The following is a 21,566-nucleotide window of genomic DNA, read 5'->3' on the forward strand; positions in this document are numbered from 1 at the left end:
AAGGCACTCCGTTCTTGGACATAAATAATAAATAAATAAATTTTCTGTTTATACTCCGGGACGACCAAACGGTCAGAGGAGTTCACAAGATAGACAGATTACAAGAAACAGCACCGTATTCAGTAGTCACGGGCTTGAACCCCGGTCACTCAAGGCACGTGTACTTATGCACCCGCACGCCTGACCACTAGGCTACGGCGGCCTTTTCATAGGCAAATGGAAAGCTGTACTTTGGAGCGACAAGTCACTGTACATGATCTATCAGTCTGACGGTCGTGCTTGGGTGTGGAGGATGCTTGGAGAAAACTACTTGCCGAACTGTACTGTTTCGACAACGAAGTTTGGTTGAGACACCGTAACGGTCTGGGGCTGTTTTTCATGGTTTGGCCCGGGATCATTGATTATTTTAGATAAAACCATGAATGCTGAGATCTAGTTAGACGTCCCGGACAATAATGCATTACCTACGTTGTGGTAGAAAGTTGGGGAAGGCTCATGCCTGACACAACAGACCACCTAAAAGCAAACAAAAAATAACGTTTTGATAGTAGTAAGCATGATGGATGAAGTGTGTTGTTGCAGAAGAAGAATAAGAAATAGTAGGACAACTCTTCATGTCTTGCTGGCCCTCGTGGGTAACACAATTGGTAGAATCGCCGACAACCCCACACCGGATTGAAAAGTCCTGAGCTCGAGTCCGTCAGTGAGGAATTTTTATGGGTTTTTTTCACGACATGGTGAGTTAGCCGGTCTCAGACGAGGATAGCATGGTATTTTCTCCCGGACACTCGGGTTTTTCGTTCAGCAAACAAAAAATCCACCAGAGGACACAAGCAATATACAAGAAGCAATATGGCCTTCGTCGCCGATGCTCCTAAAACTCTACAACAACAACAACAACAACATGTCATATCGCATGAATTGAGACTGACTGAGGAAATGAGTATCAAAAAGTTGGACTGGCCACAGAACTTACCTCAATCTTATGGCGAACCCCTGGGATGAATTTGATTGTGGTAGGGGCGAATGGCAGCGTGAACATTTACAAAAGATTCGTTAAAAGTGTTCCACGGAGATTAGAGGCTGTTATAAAGGCTAACGGTTTTAGCACACGTTATTAGTTTTCTTATAAATAAAGTTTATTTGTAGATATCCAGGTGTCCGGATATTGATTCTAGGGGAGTGTATATGTTTCATTAATATTAGTATTAGTCATCAGCCATAAAAAAAGTGCGTCTTCCGTTGCTCATCTCTTCTATTAATTCTCCATCCTTTAAATCCATTCATATCGCCCACTTTCACAACTCCAAATGGAAGTATATTCCAACAATTAGTTCCTCTTTACTTAACACAAAAATCCACACATCTATCCTGCACTCATCCTTTTCCAATTTATCGATTTAAATTTATATCCCCCTCGTCTGGGTGTCGCCTGAGAAGAGTAAGGGCGCCATTAGTAGTCAGTTTACACAACCTATTGAAAGCCTTAAACATTTCAAACAGGTTTCCTAATAGATGCAAGAAACAGAACAAGTCTTTCTTGGTAAATTAGCCTTTTGTGAATCTGACTAAAATTCTCTGCATCGGTACCAAGAGATCTACATTTTTCATAAAATGAGCTGACAAACATGTATGCAGTAGTCAATATGGGGCCAAACCATTGCTTGATACAACAAGATAATCATCTATTTATCTCTACTGGAAAAATTCTTGTATATCACTGACAGAACCTCACGAGCTGTCCTAGCAGCCTATCTGCACTGCTCAGGGAGACCCATGGCAGACTGCACAATTACTCCTCTGTATTTTTCATACTCTATTACCTTGAGCTTCGTATCTCATAAATGGTATGTTATTCTGGGACTCTTGCTACCCAAACATTGTTTATTTTGTTACTACTTTGCATTTATCAACGTTAAATTTCAATTTCCATTTTTCAGCCCATCTGCCGAATATATTCAGATATTGTCGAAGGAACGTACCTTGATTATTGTCATTATCCACCACGCCCACATTTGTATCATCAACAAAGTTACACATTCAACATCATGTGTCTACATATCATCATAATTAAAAACAGTAAGGGACCTAACGAAGAACCCTGATGGATCCCACTCATAACATTAGTCAATGAAGAGCAGTTACCATTGGTGATTACTCCCTGTCTTTTTACACTCAACCATCCCTTTATCCATAGCAGTAACTTTCCATTAATGCTACACTGCTCCAATTTGTACAGTAGTCTTTTATGGGCAACAGTATGAAAAGCTTTCCTGAAATCTCACGGTAGCTAATCACATTAATTAGCTACTATGAGGTAACCAAACTCCCCTTAACGAATTCATGCTGTGGTTGCCTAATAACTGTGTTACTGTCAAGATGATCCTGCATTACTTCTTTAACCATTGGCTCCATTACTTTTCCTGACACAGAAGTCAAGCTTACAGGAGAGAACGTTGTACATCCCCGGTTTCTGGGGACCTCCTCGAAACCAAGGATGCTGTCATAACTCATGGCCAACGGTTTGCTTACCTCTTTTTCCGCTTCTGTTATATAATTTGGCAGATTCCATCAGCCCTGGACGCCTTATTCACTTTTGGCTTCAACAATTTCTCTTTCAGCTTTCATTCTGTTACTTTTGGTAGGGTAGATTATATACATATATATGGCGCTATATGGTCTAAGTCACAAAACCCTACAATAAAAATAGAAAACTGGTGTGTGTTCCTCACAGATAATCAACGTAACCCTCTCACCCTGCATTAATGAACACGTCGAGGAGCACATATGAAGAATCTTTAAAGAAAGATACCAGTAGCAGGCGATTTATTCAAAGAAATTACTATTAGCAAGAGTAAGGTATTTTGCTTTCACGAAGGACTGCAATGGTCTCAGTCATCTTTTGAATTCTTTTCAGTGGGATCAACTGGTAATTATGACAAATCAAATTCAAATACTAAAAGGGGATACGTTTGAGGAAGCCATTCTATAAGTACGAATTGTTTATAGACAGTAAAGAGGTATCATTCTAAGTACAGACCAAAATGGATGCCAAAAGAACTAATGACCTAAATGGCGGCGAATAAAGATGGATAGAAGGTCTACAACCTACCAGCAAACCTTGCATACTGCAGGTAATATAAATTAGTCTGTAAAAAAATACTCAGGAGGTTAAGTAAACTAAAGCAGATTATGAATATCTTTGGCTAACAGTAACAAAACGTTTTATGCTTAGGTTTTATAGTATACTCACTGGCCAAAAAATTAGAAACCTTTTGCAATTGGCGTCAACAGATAATTAAACGTACAGCGTGCAAATGCAAGTTGTCACATGGAATGATTCAAGTTCCTTGGTATCAGATAAATATTATACGCTTTCCTGGGGCTTCTTAGTTGATCCGATCATAAGGAAGACAGGGGATCATTCCGATTTTCATAATGGTGTTGTTGTTGGAGCACGTTTATCAGGAGCAAAAACTGAAAAAACAAAGGAAATCACTGGCGTGTCAAAAGCAACCATCTAAAAAGTTATGAGTGGAGGGCGAAAGGAGAATTCAGCTCTAAAAGGAAGTATGTGTCAGAAAGGGGGTCCAGTGCAGCAAATTAGATGAAAAATTCAAATTTAGTCAAAGAAAGATCAATTTTCAGCTGAACTATGCACCGGAAGTTTAAGAACCTGGGATTTGGCGGCATATGCCTATACGAAAGCCATTTTTTTTTTAATCGGAAGACTCGACTGGAGTGGTGAAACAAACGCCAAGACTGGGCTGCGGAACAATGGAAAAGGATCACGTGGTTAGATGAGTCTCAATTTTAACTTTTTTTTGCACCGGTGGTAGAATGAAAATGTGGTGGCAACCTCATGAAGTCATGCATCCACACTGTCATTTGTCAACCACAAGAGGCTGGAGGTGGCATCATGGTATGCTGTATGTTGAGTTGTTACGGACTGAGTCCTCTAACAACATTGGAAGGCCATATTATCTTCTATGAATATCTTTCTGTCGCGTCGGACCAACTTCACACTGCAGTGCTTAATTTTTCATCCGGATTGCAATGGGTTATTTCAAGATGACAACGTAGCTATTCATCGGACAAAAACTGTGTCAGAATAGTTCAAGGAATAGTCCTAAGATTTCCAACATCCCTCTCGGCTGCTTCTGAATCCAACTGAGAATGTCTGGGATATGTTGTTAAGGACAGTTTGGCTTCACAGTTCTCTAGCGACGACAATACAGCAGCTGACAAATATCCTGATGGGAGAATGGTGAATCTGGAGATAGACTTCCTCAGACACCTAGGTGACGTGCACCCCATTCCACGACGTGCACGGGCTGTAATTCTGGAAAAAGGTGGCCCTATTATATAATGACAGTTTCTATTTTTTGGCTAGTGAGTGTATTGGTACTAAAATAGCAAACGATGCAAGATAGCAAAGTTTAGTATTAGTATTAGGCATAAAGTGCAAGAATGCCACAGGCTTTTGCTGCACACACCAAAAAAAGTAAAAAGTAGATAAGAAAATACAAACTGTGCGCTTCACTTCTCACTTTTATGTAGTGTCTACAATCAAAACAGTGTCTTTATAGTTTCGTTTTATCTAAAAGGATGTAAATAAAATGTGTGAGATGCAAACTTAAAATTTCATCTAAAGGGAACCATCATGCCATTATAGCGGTTTCGGCACTTGGAACTCGTTAGGCGCCTTAGAAATTTTTAAGACCCCTTCAAATAGCGGCTGTAGTTAGTCTTTCGCATTAGAAGAGAACAGGGCCTCCCATCACCACGTGAGTTACTTGAGCTTTTCTTCTCGCACATCGTGAAAATCGGCTCAAGACCACACAAAAGAATAGATTTTTATAATGCTTAGGCGCCTTAGCAACTTAGGCCATATTGCGTCGTATATATATATGCAAATTGCTTATGTTCTGTTGTCGATTTGCTGTTTGCTGGACGAAAAAAGTTTCCGGAATGAAAAACCATGCTGTCCTCACCTGAGACCTATTAACTCAGCCATTTTGTGAAAAAGACCTATAAAATTCCTGGCGTCATTGACAGGATTCAAACTCAGGTCTTTTCCACCTGGTGTGGGGAGAACGGTGATTATACCAACTGTGCTCCCCACCAGGGGACAACTTTGTGGCTGAGTAGGAAACAGAAGAGAAATTATTGCAGTTAGCAGTCAATAACGCAACAGAAACTAATAGATTCTATCCAAATACATTAGAAGGAAACAGTGGTCATCAACCTGTAACTAGAATACTATTTGATTTGAATACATTTTGATTTAAATGAAAACATAAATTGGCGATGTGAAAAATCTCTCTCTCTAAGTGATTTTGTAATAACTGAAAGCAAAGTGGAGGAGAAATTGTTGAGGTTAAACATAAGAAAGGCACCTGGGGTGGATGGGACCTATCCAGTTATATTAAAGGAGGCAGCAAAGGAAGTAAGCAAACCCTTAGCCATAATTATGAGAGCATCGTTGGACTCAAGGGAGGAGATGTGAAAATGTATCTCCAATTCACAAAGGGAGATCAAAGGGTGACACAAGTAACTACAGACCTGTTAGTTTAACTTCTGTTGCGGGGGAAATAATGGAGTCACTGGTTAAAGAAGCACTGCAGAATCATCTAGACAAGCCTGCAATTATAGTTCAGACACAGCATGGGTTTGTTAAGGGGAAGTCTTGTCTCACCAATTTGATTGAATACTATGATTTTGTGGTCATAAATGAACTGGATGCAAAAAATAATTCTGATATCATATACTTGGATTTCTAGAAAACTTTTGATACTGTTGCACATGGAAGACTACTGTACAAATTTGAGCAGTATGGCATTAAGAGAAAGTTGCTAAAATGGATAAAAGGATGGTTGAGTGGGAGAAGACAGAGTGGAAATCAATGACCACTGTTCTTCGTGGACTAATATTATTAGTGGAGACACCAGGGTTCGGTGTTGGGCCCATTGCTATTTTGTATATTTATCAATGATATTGATGAAGATATATCAGGCTTAATGTCAAAGTTTTCAGATGATACAAAGGTTGGCAGGGTTGTTAATGACAGTATGCTACTGAAACAGGATCTAGATAAGTTGGGAAAATGGGCTGAGAAGTGTCAACTGAAGTTTAGCATTGACAAATGCAAAGTACTGCATATGGGCAGCAGTAACCCCAGAGAAATGTATCAACTGTGTGGTGTTACTCTCAGGGTAGTGGAGAATGAAAGCGACCTGGGGGTAATTGTGCAGGCAGATATGAAGTTTTCTGAGTAGTGCAGACAGGCTGCAAGGCAGTAGTGAGGTCACACCTTGAGTACTACGTACAGGTCTGGAAGCCTCGTTTTAAGAAGGATGTATGGTATTTAGAATGAGTACAGAGAAGGGCAACAAGACTGGACTGGTGTGGGGAACAAGGAGATGATCTTACGAAGAAAGGCTTAAGTTCTGAAAATTGCAGCGTATGGAGACTAGGTACCCGCGAGGTGAGCTGATTGAGTTGTATAAGGTTTTGAATCGTTTGAGTAAGTTTAATGCTGACGGAATTCTTCCGCTTGCTCAGATTTCGCACTTGAAGTGTGATAATTTCAAATTGAGGAAAGATAGTTGTAGAATAGATGTGCGGCAGTTTGACTTTAGACAGCGGGTAGTTAATTGCTGGAACAAACTTCCATCTACCGTTGTGGAAGTTGATAGCTTAAATAAATTCAGGAGGAAGTGGACAAACTTTTAGAGCGAATGGATGGGTGAAATAGGAAGGTTTTTTTTTATATGCCTCTTCTAATGCTAATACAAGATCATCTAGAAAAGAATGAAATTAAATTATACGTAAATAACAACAGCATGACTGTTAAGATAAGGTCATATCGGACCAATCTAATAAGATCACAAGAGACATGATGCAAAGAATAATTCCGATCATTTGTTTAGACTTTATCAGAGTTTTTAATACAGCTCCTCATGAACTTTCGTATAAACTGGAACAATATGCATCAGCGGCAGGTTACAACCGTAAATAAACGGGAGGTTAAGAAATGGAAGTCAGTGGTAATAAAAAGTCCCATCGCAGTCGACGAGTAAAACAGCTTTTAAGCTAATAACAACCAACGAGCCACTTCTCTTCGTAGATTTATTCTATCATGCATGGAATACTAAAAGGTTCATCGTTAAGGTCCTTAGTTTTGATACTTATCAATGAGATTGATGAGGTATTTAAAGTATAATATCTAAGTCTGATGATAATGAAAACGTGGGCAGGGTGGGTTAACGTGTAATGATGATGATAGAAAAGTGAAGATATAATAAGTATGCTAATTTGGAGTAAATTACATATTCTTATACGACTGAGTTCTCTCAGCTATGCAAACAAGTTGTTAGAGAAGCTCAGGAGATTCTGTCGGCGATTCACCGGAACTTTACCAATGGATAGAAAGGGTCGATTATTCCTTTGTATAATCTATATTCTGAATATCGAATACAGAGTAGGAGACTATCTTAAGAAGGTTGTGGATCTGTTGGAGATGTTAAAAATTTGCTTTCAGCTAAATATTAATTGGTATATGAATTGAAGTCCCTCCTAGTCTGGTGGTGACTGGATATTTATTAGTTTGACTGAACAAATATTTCGAAGAATTAGTTAAATGAAATGAGAGTAGGTAACATGAGTTATCTTGTATACATATATAAAATTAATTAATCCATATTCGGCTTATTTGATATGCATAGATTCATGACAGTACCTATCATGGTCCAACAGAGTAGTATCAATTATATCTTCTTTACTAGCTGGTGTTATATATTCCCTCTTGGGTAGCACAGTTCGTATAATCGCCCTCCTCCCAATACCGGATGGAAAAGACCTGAGTTCGAATGGCGTCAGGAATTTTTATAGGTCTTGTTCACAACGTGGGTTTTTATCCCGGAAACTCGGGTTTTCGTCCAGCAAACAGCAAAGTGACCACAAAACACACGCAATTTACATTATGTATGGCGCAATATGGCCTAAGTTGCTGATTCGCCTAAAACCCTACAATAACACTAACAGTGATGTTAAATACACATTTATAGAAATAGTAAATTTAGGAACTAACAGCTTTACTATAAAGATTATGTTTTGGTTTTTTTTTACTATTTTTATATAAATTTTCTGCCCGCGTAGGTAGCACAGTTGGTAGAATCGCCATCTTTCCCAAACCGGGTTGTTTGTTTGTTATTTGGTTTTTAGGAGCATTAGCAACTAAGGCCATATTGCTCCGGGGATATGCAGTGGTCATTCCCTGACCTTTCCGCATCCTCCGTATTTTTTTTTTATTATTATTATCTGTTTATTTCCACAAGGAAATCACCCCGGGACGGCAAAGTGCCAGGAGGGTGCAAGTACATATTAGAGTAAGAAATACTACGTGCAGTGGTTTTTTTTTTTTTTTTTTTTTTTGATTAGACCGGGGTTCGAGCCCGGTCTAATCAAAATTGATTAGACCAGGCTCGAACCTTCTTGATTAGAAGCGGTGCGTAGCACACGCTTCTAATCAAGAAGCGTGTGCTACGCACTGCTGCTCCTGCCCACCTGGCTACGGAGGCGCCTCCACACCGGGTGGAAAAGACTTGAGTTCGAGTCCCGTCAATGACGTAAGAAATTTTTATAGGTCTTTTTTCACAACGTGGTTGAGTTAGTCGGTCTCAGGCGAGGGTAGCTTGGTTTTTTCTATTGGGAAACTTGGGTTTTTCGTCCTGCAAACAGAAAATCAACCACAGAACAATATGCTCTTAGTCACTGATGCTTCTAAAACCATATAACAACAACAATATTACTGTGGAAATATCGGATTAAGGAAGTTCAAAGGGAACACAAATGCATAGAAGATGCCTGTTGCCTTACGATAAGATATTTTTAATACACAGGCTGATAATTTAATTTGTGGAATGGCAGCGCCACTGTACAAACACTCAAGTTTCGGCGAACTGCCGGTAGAATGCAGAAGAGTGTCTAATAACACTCTGACAGTTGCAAGTTCTAATATGTTGTGTAGCAGTTGTAAAGTGGCGTTAACTTACGTGCTGTAAGGGCGAACGGTTTTGCACAGTGTTTCTGGGTCATAATGACTGATCCGAAAACACTGTCTCTGGGTTTGACCGTCTTAAAAATGTCACGTGTGCACTGCCATATGAGGTTAATATTCTGCTGCTTAGCTTGGGGAAGTGTGATTCTCCTGTCTTCATCCAGAATTTAGAGATTACACTGAAGGCAGTCGGAGAGCAGACCTGTTTTAAGTTAGCTCCATTGGCTTAACTGAAGGGAATTAAAATCAGGTGTCTGGTTGACAAAATTTATTTAAATTTAATTTTTGTAATTTTAAATTTTATTTCAGTAATTTTGTGTAATTAATTTCTACAACATTTTGTAAATTTTATTCTTAACTTTTCTAAATTATATATCTGCTAAGTTAAATTCTTTCTGGTTACCCCGGTAGTTTAATTTTAACTTCGCTAGTGGATAAAGGTTTGGTAGAAATTTAATTTCGTAATACTTTGTTAATTTAAATTTTGTAATCTTTCTTAATTTCAAATTTTACTTAAATAATGGTTATTACACTGGTGTGCAAAACTTAAGGACCAACACTATTTCTAAAGTTTACAACTACAAAATCTTTACTTAAGGTACTCTTTACTGATGAGAGTAGATTCAGTCTCAGCAGCGATTTTGGAAGTCAGCTAATCTGGTGAGAGGTTGCCACACGGTATTACCCAGCAAACATCACTGAAAGGGATCGATATGGCGGTCGAGATGTTCTCGTCTGGGGAGGCGTTATCTTGGATTGACGTACAGAACTCCAGAACTGGAAGGCGGTACTATAACCGGTTCACGCTACTGTACTGAGGTAATCCTTCCCCATGTGCACCTGTCCCGAGGTGCCATTGGCCCCTCAAAGTGAGGACATTACTAGTATGGATTGGCCTGCCCGTTCCATCGATCTAAATCCCATCGAAGACATATGGGACGCTCTGGGGAGACGCCTAGCGGCACGTCCACACCCACCAGAAAATGTTCACCAGCTGAAGATGGCGCTGAAAGAGGAATGAACGATGTTACCGCAAGGACTTATCAACAACATTGTTCTAAGTATGGACAGGCAGTGCAAAGCCTGCATCGACATTAGGGGTGGCTATATCTCCTACTGAGGACCACCTCTTCCCTTTGTTCCATCTTTGGCAGTGACGCATCTGTATCATGGCAGACAGTGCTATGTTGCCATTTTTGAATAAAGTCCTGCATTTTTGAATCAAGTCCTCTGTACCGTTTTGTTTCCGTTGTTGTTTCCTTCATTTCTATACCTCACGAGGTTCCTATGGTATGCTTTTCCCATTTCCAGGCCACTCCTATGAGAAGCTACAGGTGAAAAACCTGATTGGTACTTAAATTTTGCTCACCAGTGTATAAGCTCCACTTTCAATGTATCGTCCAAGGACATTATGACTCGGACGGAAATGACTGCGAGCATTTCCGGTGTGAATCGGCATTTCCGGTGTGAATCGGCATTTCCACCCCACACGGACTTCCCTGGATACAAGGATGCTCTTATAATTATGGCTAAGGGTCTGCTTACTTCCTTTGCCGCCTCCCTTAATATAATTGGATAGATTCCATCCGCACAAAGTGCCTTTTTTATGTCCATCCGCACAAAGTGCCTTTTTTATGTCCATCCTCAACAATTTCTCCTCTACTTTCCTTTCAGTTATCACAGTCATTTAGCTCCTCGTTAGAGTTTGATGAGGGACATTCACACAAGAATTACACTCATGAGAGCTTACTTAATTATATTATTAAATATTAATAATATATTATTAATACTTAATTATATTATTAGTTTAGTATTAATTATATTATTACTGTATAAGTTTCAGCATGTTGGAATTACTCGAATGATTATAACGTAGAGAGCAAATTGGCTGCAGCAGAGGGGTGTGATTAATAGATATCCTTCAGATTAGTTTAATGTCAGACGTGGGTTCCTCCGAGAATCAGTTCTTGGACTACTGTTGTGTCTGAATCATAAACAACATCCACGAAGAGATAAAGGGCGTGAAGTCAAGATTTGCAGACGATGTAAAGATTCGGAGAGTTGTTAGTGATCGGTGCCAAGCGGCGTCCTTCAAAATGACTTGAACAGCCTTCAAGAATTGTCAGAAAAGTGGTACCTATGTTTTTATGCAGCAAAAGGCTAAATCTTCCACTCGGGAAACAGAAGCCCCAAATTAACTTATGCACTTGGTTGGGCTGAATTAAAAACATTGGAAGAAGAAAGGAATCTAGAAATTACGATACGGGCAGATATGAAGTTTACTGGGCAGTGTAGGCAGGCGGCGGCGGCCCATGTCGTCCTGTCGATGATTTATCGAACAATATCCTGTAGAGATAGAAAGGTTATAATCCCATTGTATAAGGCAACTGTAAGATCGCATTTGGCATACTGTGCCAAGTATGGAGACCTCATCTGAAAAAAAGACATTGAACTTCTTGAAAGGGTTCAAAGATGAAAAACTACGATGGTCTGAGACAGTATTTAAATTCTATACAGTGGGACCAACTGATGATGTTACCAACAGCGAATTCAAAATGGGAAGCATTCAAAGAACTTATCTTGGAAGCTACTAGGCTTTACATACCAACTAAGAAATATTATTATTAATAATATTGGATGCCTAAATGGATGTCAGATGAACTAATGAGACATATGGCAGAGAAGAAAAATGCATGGGATACATATAAATTAACACGTGACACAGAAGCCTATGATATATATAAGTTGATCTGTAACCAAGTTACAAAGGAGGTTAGGCAGGCGAAGGCAGATTACGAGAAATCTTTGGCAAAGGATGCAAAGAAAAACAGCAAAGAGTTCTTTACTTATGTAAACTCTAGAAGGAAGGGGATGAATCAGATTGGTCCACTTGATATCGATGGTTCAACTGTTGATGATCCTGCTCAGGTAGCTAACAAACTAAATGAATATTCTGCATCGACATTCACACATGAGGAGTTATTCAGCGAGGGGAATGCCAGAGGTCTTTTCAACTCTGGCAGTAAGCTAGATAATCTTGTAATAACTGAGAGTAAAGTGGAGGAGAAATTGTTGAAAATAAACACAAGAAAGGCACATTGGGTGGATGGGATTTATCCAGTTATATTAAAGGAGGCAGCAAAGGAAGTAAGCAAACCCTTAGCCATGATTATGAGAGCTTCCTTGGACTCAGGGGAGGTACCCATAGACTGGAGATGTGCAAATGTGACCCCAATTCACAAAGGAGGATCAAAGGCTGACACAAGTAATTATAGATCTGTGAGTTTAACTTCTGTTCCTGGAAAATTAATGGAGGCACTGGTTAAAGAAGCACTGCAGGATTATCTAGACAAGACTTCAGTTATAGCTCGGACACAGCATGGTTTTGTTAAAGGGAAGTCTTGCCTGACCAATTTGATTGGATACTATGATGCAGTCACAAAAAAACTGGATGCAGGGAATAACTTTGATATTATATACTTGGATCTTAGAAAGGCTTACATACTGTTGCACATGGAAGATTGCTGCACAAATTGGAGCAGTGTGGCATTGGAGGCCAGAGAGTGGTAATCAATGAACACTGCTCATCGTGGACTAATGTTATTAGTGGAGTCCCTCAGTGTTCAGTGTTGGGTCCATTATTGTTTTCTGTATTTATAAATAATATTGATGATGGTATATCAAGCTTAATGTCCAAGTTTGCAGACGATACAAAGGTTGGCAGGGTTGTTAAGGACACTACTGACGCTATGCTGCTGCAACAGGATCTGGAAAGGTTGAGCAGATGGGCTGAGAGGTGGCAAATGAAGTTTAACATTGACAAATGTAAAGTATTACATATGGGAAACAGCAACCCCAGAGCAGCGTACCAACTCTGTGGTACTACACTGACAGTGGTAGAGAATGAAAAGGACCTGGGGGTAATTGTGCAGGCAGATATGAAGTTCTCTGATCAGTGCAGACGGGCTGCAAGAGTAGCTCATGGTGTTTTATCAATGATATACAGGAATTTTTCTAGCAGGGATAAGGAGGTGATAGTTCCCTTGTATAAGGCAATGGTCAGGCCACATCTTGAGTACTGTATACAGGTCTGGAGGCCTCATTTCAAGAAGGATGTAGAGCTGCTGGAACGAGTACAGAGAAGGGCAACAAGATTAGTGAATGGAACAAAGGGTTGCTCTTACGAAGAAAGGCTTAAGTTTTGCAAATTACAGTGTCTGGAGACTAGGCACCGGCGATGTGATCTGATAGAGATGTATAAAGCCTTGAATGGTTTGAGCATGCTCAGTGCCGATGGGATTCTTCCTCTTGCTCAGAATAATCACCTGAGAGGGCATAAGTTCAAATTAAGGAAAGACAGATGTAGGACAGATGTGCAGAAATTTGCCTTTAGCCAGGGGGTAGTTGGTTGGTGGAACAGGCTTCCATCCCTTGTTGTGGAAGTTGATAGCCTAAATAAATTTAAGGCTCAGGTGGACAGGTATTTCGAACGAACAGAGGAGTGAATTGGATGTGTTTTTTTTTTTTTTTTTTTTTGGCTGATCTGCATAAGCTTGCTTTCTTGCATCATATGCCTCTACTAATGCTAATGCTAATGCTAACTCATATGGTGAGATCAGCAAAAAAGGGAAACCGTAGGAAGAAAATTTTCGGTTTTTTTTTTTTTTTTTTTGGCCGGTACAACAAAAGCTTGTGGCTTCCTCGCATTATATGGCAAATACTTAATCCAATCTAATTCTAAAATATTTGAAAGATCTCCTGGGCCTTTGCAATTTGGTCTCGAGTAATTAAAGTCCTCCGCTGTTTCCTCGGTGGAAGTAAATGCCGCGAGTCGTCAGTGTCAAAGATTTTTTACCTTCTTTAATGCGCCTGTGCCATTTTAAAATTGCTGTTTTCTCGTCTCCTTAAACCTCTAACATTTTTCCCAGTCTGAAGCATTCATACCAAGTCGAACAAAGAGGCGTATAACGAAACGCTTCTCAGTCTCCATTTCTTCCATTATGCATCTCACAAAATGTTTGAAGCTTATAGCACACCACTTTGCAATACTAGACATTTCAGATTTGCAACTTTATCAGAGTCCCTCGAGATATACTCGCCTGCTATCTACCGGAAGGTACCGAAATTTGAGTTGTGGTACTGACATTCCACGAATTAAATAATCAGCCTGGGTATATCAAGATGCATTACTTGGTGACGAGTAACTGATACCGCTGTTACCAGTTGCTGTTGTAGTGTTTAGGAACATTAGTGACTTAGATCATATTGCACAGGTTATATTATGTCTGCAAATTTCCCATATTCTGTGGTCGATGTGATGTTTGCTGGACGAAAAATCCAAGATTTCCGGGAGAAAAAAACATTTTCTCTCACCTGAGACCGACTAACTCAGCCACGTTGTGAAAAAGATCCATAAAAATTCCTCGCGTCATTAATGGGATTGGAACTCAAGTCTTTTCTACCCCGGGTGTCTAATTTGTTGAGAATTTCTCGTCTTATTCTGTTTGCCATTAATTACTTGTATAAAAATCTACAGAATCTTATCCTTTTAGTAATCTGAAAAACCGTCATATTAGGGTTACCCGAGAACAAGCACATCCACCAATGTGTATTATGTTCATAAACTGCGTGTTCTCTGCAATTTGAGTTTTTCTGGATGAAAAACCCTTGCTCTCCTCACGAGAACGACATCAGCCATGGTGTAAAAGACACCCGCAAAATTTCCTTGCGCCATTGACGAGATTGGAACACTGGCCTTTTCCACCCAATGTGTTAGTAATTGGAAAGAAACATTTAATTGCTATCATTTCATTCTTGCAATTTAAACTACTTAATATTTTTAAATAAGAGAGTCAGCTCGAATTCGCTACATACAGTTTATTATTCCTTCACATCAGGGTTTTTCTATAATTTACAAATGAAAATATTCATTTTCCTATAAATGGTTATATTAATTATATTATTACAGCCTCGGGTTTTTAAAACATTTCTTTGATCAAAGGGATTTATTTGTAATTAGCTTCACTTTTTACTCCAAGTAAAGCAATACAGCTGGCACAAGTATTTAGGTCGCTGCTTTTCTTAATTGGAAGAATTATATGCAATTAAATCTGTGCTGTTTAGTTTCTAGTTTGCTTTTACATGTGTTTCGCTAGAAGTTTCTCTTTTCAGCGACCAGCTAAAATAAAAAAGCCATCGTGCTGACAAAAGCACTTTCGTTGATACTTCTTGTTCATTGCCTTGATATCCTGATGAAATCTTTCTTCGCTGACACTAATAAGATTTTTTGGAAAATAGCCCAATGGGAATGTAAGAAATGAACCTTCCAACTCCTATTTAACTCAACTTTTGAAATCTAGTCATGTTTTCAACAATCAGTTTGAAAGATGAATCCTTGTTCCATGATATATTCTGAATAACATTTTTTAAACATGAACCATGCTTCTTTTTTAATTTGATTCACTGTTCCTTTAAATTGTTTATTGATTTGAAGCCCCATAAAAATTCCTTCTTTAATATTCTGGAGAAGTACCCGGTATCCAATTTAGCCAATTGTGATTTCTTCCTTTTTCTTAAACTGAAAGTTCGACCTAAAGGAACGTTTGACAATAGGAAGGACATAAGGCTATTCAACCGGTAGATAAATTCCACTACTGTGTTAAGTAATTATATTCTTCTGTTATTCGGTTACATTATTTTTTGATAAGCCCTCACACTTCATCTGTCGTTTTATATGGAGCAAGAGTAATAAGAGTAAGGGTAACCACAAACAAAATCCACAGTTTCTTCTTCAAATGTTGACTCCCTCTGCTGTCCCAATAACACTAAAACCATAGCATTTCCATGTAATTAGGCTGCTAACTAAGCAGCATTCGCGTTTCTTTCAATTGAACAGAATAAGATATGGAAGAATCACTGGTTGCCACTGTGAAGAAGAACACCTTTCTGGCTTGTTCTGGAGGACTCGAGATTTCATTCGCTTTTTTTGGAAGCGAATGAAAGAATAATGCTGCCTGCAGAACAGTGGTCATTCTTTGGGAAAAACTTTGGAACAAATTGTTTCACAGTTTCTATACCACAAAGGCAGATATAATTGAGGAAAACATGTCATGTTCAGACTTGGATCTCAGAACTTTTGAAAAATATTTCGCCAGATCCAAATTCCTCACCAGATCACTTTAGTACCGTACACTTTGTTAACCATAGAGATTACTTTATGTGAAAAATTTTAGTTCACAAATGATATATTTTGGGATGTCACTATCACCTTTTGCGTTACCATCGGCAGATCAATAAAAGTCTAACATAACTCAACCGAAATTTCCTACTGGGGAAGGAATAAGCACATTGAATTTATGTGGTATGGATCTCATTTCAGATGGAAGAAAAGAAATTTCATGTTGAATTTCGCACGAACGAAAACAATAATCAATATAGTTAAGTTTCACGCTAGACCATAAGAATTCCAAAATGCACGGTGAATTTCTTCATTTGTCTCTATTATCTCAAAGAATCAACACAGTAAGCATAATACACTTCCTTAAAAACTATGTATTATCCTGCGTTGGTTTCTCTGTAACATACTTTACATGTAAAGCAAAATACACTGAGTGGCCATTTCATTAGGTACACACCCCTTAACATCATCCCCAAAATCGACTGCGCTGTCACAGAATAGTATCGCATGTCCGTACTTATATAAAGACCGTCAAATATGTAGAGCCAGTGTGTGTGTGTGTGTGTGTGTGTGTGTGTAGTACAGAGAGAGGACAGAAGAACAACGTGACCTAAATCACTCCGAACGGGGTATGATAATCAGCACCTGAAGTGCCGGTGCAAGTATCATGGACACTGCTACTCTGCTGGGGCTTTAGAGCACAACGTCTAGTGTATCGAGAATGATCTAACAACAAGAACACATCCACTCAACGGACCTAAACAGATTTTCGGAGAGGAAGGAGGTAATGTAGTAGTAATGATATGTGTAATTGACAGTAACTGAAAATTAAGCTGAATTTATGAATATTTTAACTAGCCATTATATATTATACATACAACGCGAATAGTTACTATACTAAAACGTAATGTACACGTATCTAAAAATCCGTAGGTAGGTAGGCCTCCGTAGCCGGGTGGTCAGGAGTGGGAGTGCGGTAGCACACGCTCTTTGAGCAGCCCGGGGTTCAAGCCCCTGACTGCTAAATACGGTCAATCTGCCAACTCGCACTGGACCAGCGTGGCAGATCATGGTCCATTTCACTCAGCATGAACTGTTGAGGAGGCGTCCATCCTGCAGTGGGTTGATAATGGCTGCAGTTTTTATCTAAAAATACACGTATTTGCTCCAATTTAATCAGGCACTGGGGGGCCGCCCCTTTCTAGATCCACCACTGTCGTGTAATCTAACACACGACCCAGAATCGGTCAATTGACAGGACATTACAAACAATTGTGTAAAGGAGAAAAAGCGGAAAGCGCAATGAGTCGGACTCTGTCACGGATGTGATAAACGACATCATTGGGTTCTACTCTTGTCACCTAAAAATAAACAGCTACGGGTACAGTGGGCACAAGAACACTGGTAGAGTTGTTGTGCTCATTTTAGGAGTGGAAAATTCGTTGGACCAGGCGAATCCTGCTCAAGTTGCTCCATGTTGATGGTATCACCAGGCTATGGTAACAATAGCATGAATCAGTGGACTATAGAGACTTTAACATTGTAGGCTGGTGACGAAAATGTGATAGTAAGTGGGGGGGGGGGGGTCCTACGTACCTTAGAAACCCTAATACCAGTGAACCAAAGTCTGAATGCCACAGCCTGCTTTAAAATTTGTTGCCGACTAGGGCTTCTCTTCAAGCTCAGAGTTTATTCATCTGGTAACGGTTACTTCCAGCAGGATACTGTGCCATGCACGGTTCGTTACTTTAGCACACTTCAGTGGCCTGCTCAGTCATCGAATCTCAAATCGAATGAGCATTTGTGAAATGAGGTGGAACAAACTATCCTGGATATTAAAACTCAATAGTATTATTATTATTAGTAGTAGCAATAGCAGTGACATATGATACAATAAAGCATCCAAAAAAAAAAATTATGCTTCCCTCATGTGTGGTGTGTAGTCTGAGAAAGAGGAAGAATTCCATCAGCACTGAGCTTGCTCAATCCACTCAAAGCCTTAAACAACTAAGATATCCTCGCAGATGCATAAACTCCAAAGGCTGCAATTTGCAAAACTGAAACCTTTCTTACTAAACCCACCTTTTGTTCCCCTCACCAATCTCGTTGCCCTTCTCTGCATCCGTTCCAGATCTATATCCTTCCTCAAATGAGGCCTTCGGACCTGTATGCAGTACTCATGGTGCGGCCTAACCATTGCCTTGTAGAATGACATAATCAACTGCTCGTCCCTGCTAGTAAAGTTTCACATAGCATTAAGAAAACCCCACTGGCTGTCCTGGCAGTCTGTCTGCATTACTCAGAGAACTTCATACCTGACTGCACAATTATTCCCGGGTCTTTTTCATTTTCCACTACTCTGGGTGAAGTACCACAATTGGTACATTAATCTGAGATTACTGCTATGCACATGCAGCACCTTGAATATGTCAAATGTTAAACTTCAACTGCCTTTCTGAACCGATCTGCCTAATTTTTCAAGAACTTGTTGCAGTCGCTTACCTCGATTACTGTCATTAACCAAACCTGCCAACTTTTGTATCATCTGCAAACTTAGACATTAAGCCTGATATACCTTCATTAATATCATTAACAAATATAGAAAACAACAATGAGCCCAGCAATGACCCCAGGGGAACGTCAAGATTTAGTATTAGGCCCATCATTCCTCCTGCGTCTGTGTGTTAATCGCCAAAGCAACTAACCTATGAGGCAACAATATATTTTGTCTGTAAAATGCGTGTATTCTAAACTAAAATCCGAGTTTCTGGAAGAAAACACAATTGTCATTAAAGGGACTCGAACCCAGACATTTTTCACCCAATGTAGGGAAGACTGATTACGAGAGCGAGGCAACTGCAGAATATGATAAAGATATTTTACTTTGCACGTTACGAACATCAAAGGCCTAAAAGGAAGTTTTTCATCATAAATCTTTTGACTTTTACTAAATATTACTATGACCCAGCATCCCTGTGGGACGCTTTTGGCACCCTTGTGGAGGCCATGCCCAGACAACTTGAGGCTGTTCTGAGAACTAAAGGAGACCTGTAACTCGACATTCAGTTGGTGTACCTAATTAATCAGTCACTTAGTGTATATTAAGATTATTTACGAATTCTCTTGATACCATATTAAAGAGAGTCTGAAATGGATTTAAAAATATGTAAATATTGCAAAAAAAAGTTAAAAGGGAAACCCTATACAGATGTACTGTATATAAATTATAAAATATACCTTGCTATTAAAAAAACCTACGCGATGAATAAAGATGGATGTCATTTTGGATTCACTGTAATTCATAAGAAACTGCAGCCATTATTAATCCACTGCAGGATAGAAGCCTCCATCCTCAACAATTCACGTTGAGGGAAATGGATCATAATCTGCCACGCTGGTCCAGTGCGGGTTGGCAGATCGACCGTATTTAGCAGTCAGGGGCTTGAACCCCTGACTGCTAAATACGGTCGATCACAACGAACACAAAGTAAAACAAAAAACGTCTTTTTACTTTTATGATCACAAAACTTTTCATTTTTACAAAGTACCACCATGGTTTCTACCAGAACAAAAGCTTAAATACTGTAATTACGTTCATAAATAGATTTTACGTTGTACGTCCAAAAATAATGGCGTTTCATATTATGTTTCTTGCGACTTGAGAGGAAAAGACTCGTTAAAAGGAAAACCGCAGAAATGAAGAAGAGGACAGACAGTGTACATAAACGAGTACTACTTTATAACACATAAATAGCACCTTACATTAACATGACACTAATCGTATTTCTCTCATGTAGCTACGGGTCAAGGGCATCTACGGAATTTACTGAAGGGTCTTTGTCCTTTCTCTTTGCACACCTAGTGCAAACGTGTCGGTCATTTTAACTTCCCATAAAGGTGGCGGGCTATTGCACGACATTTCTTGTGGGCGAGATAAATGGCTTGATGCAGATACGGGTTGGGAATGGTTATCTGGAAACAGTAAACAAAAAACATGCTTCTCCAATAATTAATTTTCGTACTGGAGCTGCAGACAAGCGTCCTTGTTTCAGACTATTTTTATTTTTAAATAGTTAACTACATTCGGATAGTTTAATCAAAAGAAAGAACGTAGAAGTAATGATTTTTCGATGTAAAGATATTATGGTATCAAAGTTCCAATTAAAATCAAGTCAAAATCGCTTGATGTAAGCTTCATAAATATTTTAAACTCGTCTACTTTTTTAAACCAATTTTGGTGTGATATGATATTTCAGCGTCGCTTTGAAATTTTCTTTCTCTTTCGTTTAAAATAAGTCAAGGATTTCTTTCCCTTTCCCTTTACTTAATTTTTCAATCGAAATGACTCATAAATTTGTTTCATTTTCTGACAACACAGATATCGGAATTTAATGAGATCTCAAAGGCCAAATTTTAATTCGGCCTTTGAGATCTTATGTTTTCATCCAGTTTCAGATCTCATGTTTTTCATCCAGCTTTAGGAAATTTATTCCTAAAACTGGATGAAAAACCTTGCTGACCCAATTAAAGGTGATATTTCTAATACAAAAACTTTTGGTAACACAACTAACACTATACGACTAAATCGTACGATTTAAAGTTTAAAATTTATTTGTAAGAAAGAAATAATCAAAGGAGGGAGCCCTTTAATATATGACCAAGATTATAGATTAAAAATTTAATCTATGTTCTTGGTCATAGAATTTTAAAATCATTACTCACTATATATATATATTGAAATATGTAAATACTACATAGTTTACTTAAAACGTACTACATCTGAGATATACAAATATGTCACAGTTAACACAATAAAATGAAGCTATTTTGTAATTTTGTCAAGTTGCAAGACTAAATTAGCCTCGTACACCATGACAGCAGCTGTCAGTTTCAAGTGGTATTTTATAAGAAAGGCTGTCGTCTGCTTAACGTGAAGATATCGTTTGGTTTCAAATCACGTGGCTGTTTCTCAGTTGCGTTCGTTATGGAATGTGGTTACGACATTAGGGCGTATAACAAGAGAATTTATTTATTTAATGTTTATTTATTTAATTAGGACGTATAAAAAGAGAAATATTTATTTAATAAACAAATTTTAGAATTCTGTTGGTAAGCACTAAATCGTCGTGTTCTGAATTTATGATTAAGCACACAATTCTAAGTTAAGAACATGATAATTTTGTCAAGTTGCAAGTTAGCCTGATACACCGTGACAGAAGCTGCCAGTTTCAAGTGGAATTTAATGAGAAAAGCTGTCGTCTGCTTAACGTGAGGATATCGTTTGGTTTCAAATCACATGGCTCTGTTTCTCAGTTGCGTCCGTTATGG

General features: G+C 38.9%; 1 protein-coding gene across 1 annotated transcript in view; it reads left to right on the forward strand.

The window, feature by feature from the left end:
* The window catches only part of LOC150079828 (uncharacterized), a 112,121-nt gene that overhangs the window by 88,075 nt on the left and 2,480 nt on the right, over positions 1 to 21,566 (forward strand).

Source organism: Mastigoproctus giganteus, chromosome 10, assembly GCF_048544385.1.
Source record: "Mastigoproctus giganteus isolate SK-2022 chromosome 10, ASM4854438v1, whole genome shotgun sequence".
NCBI lineage: Eukaryota > Metazoa > Arthropoda > Arachnida > Uropygi > Thelyphonidae > Mastigoproctus > Mastigoproctus giganteus.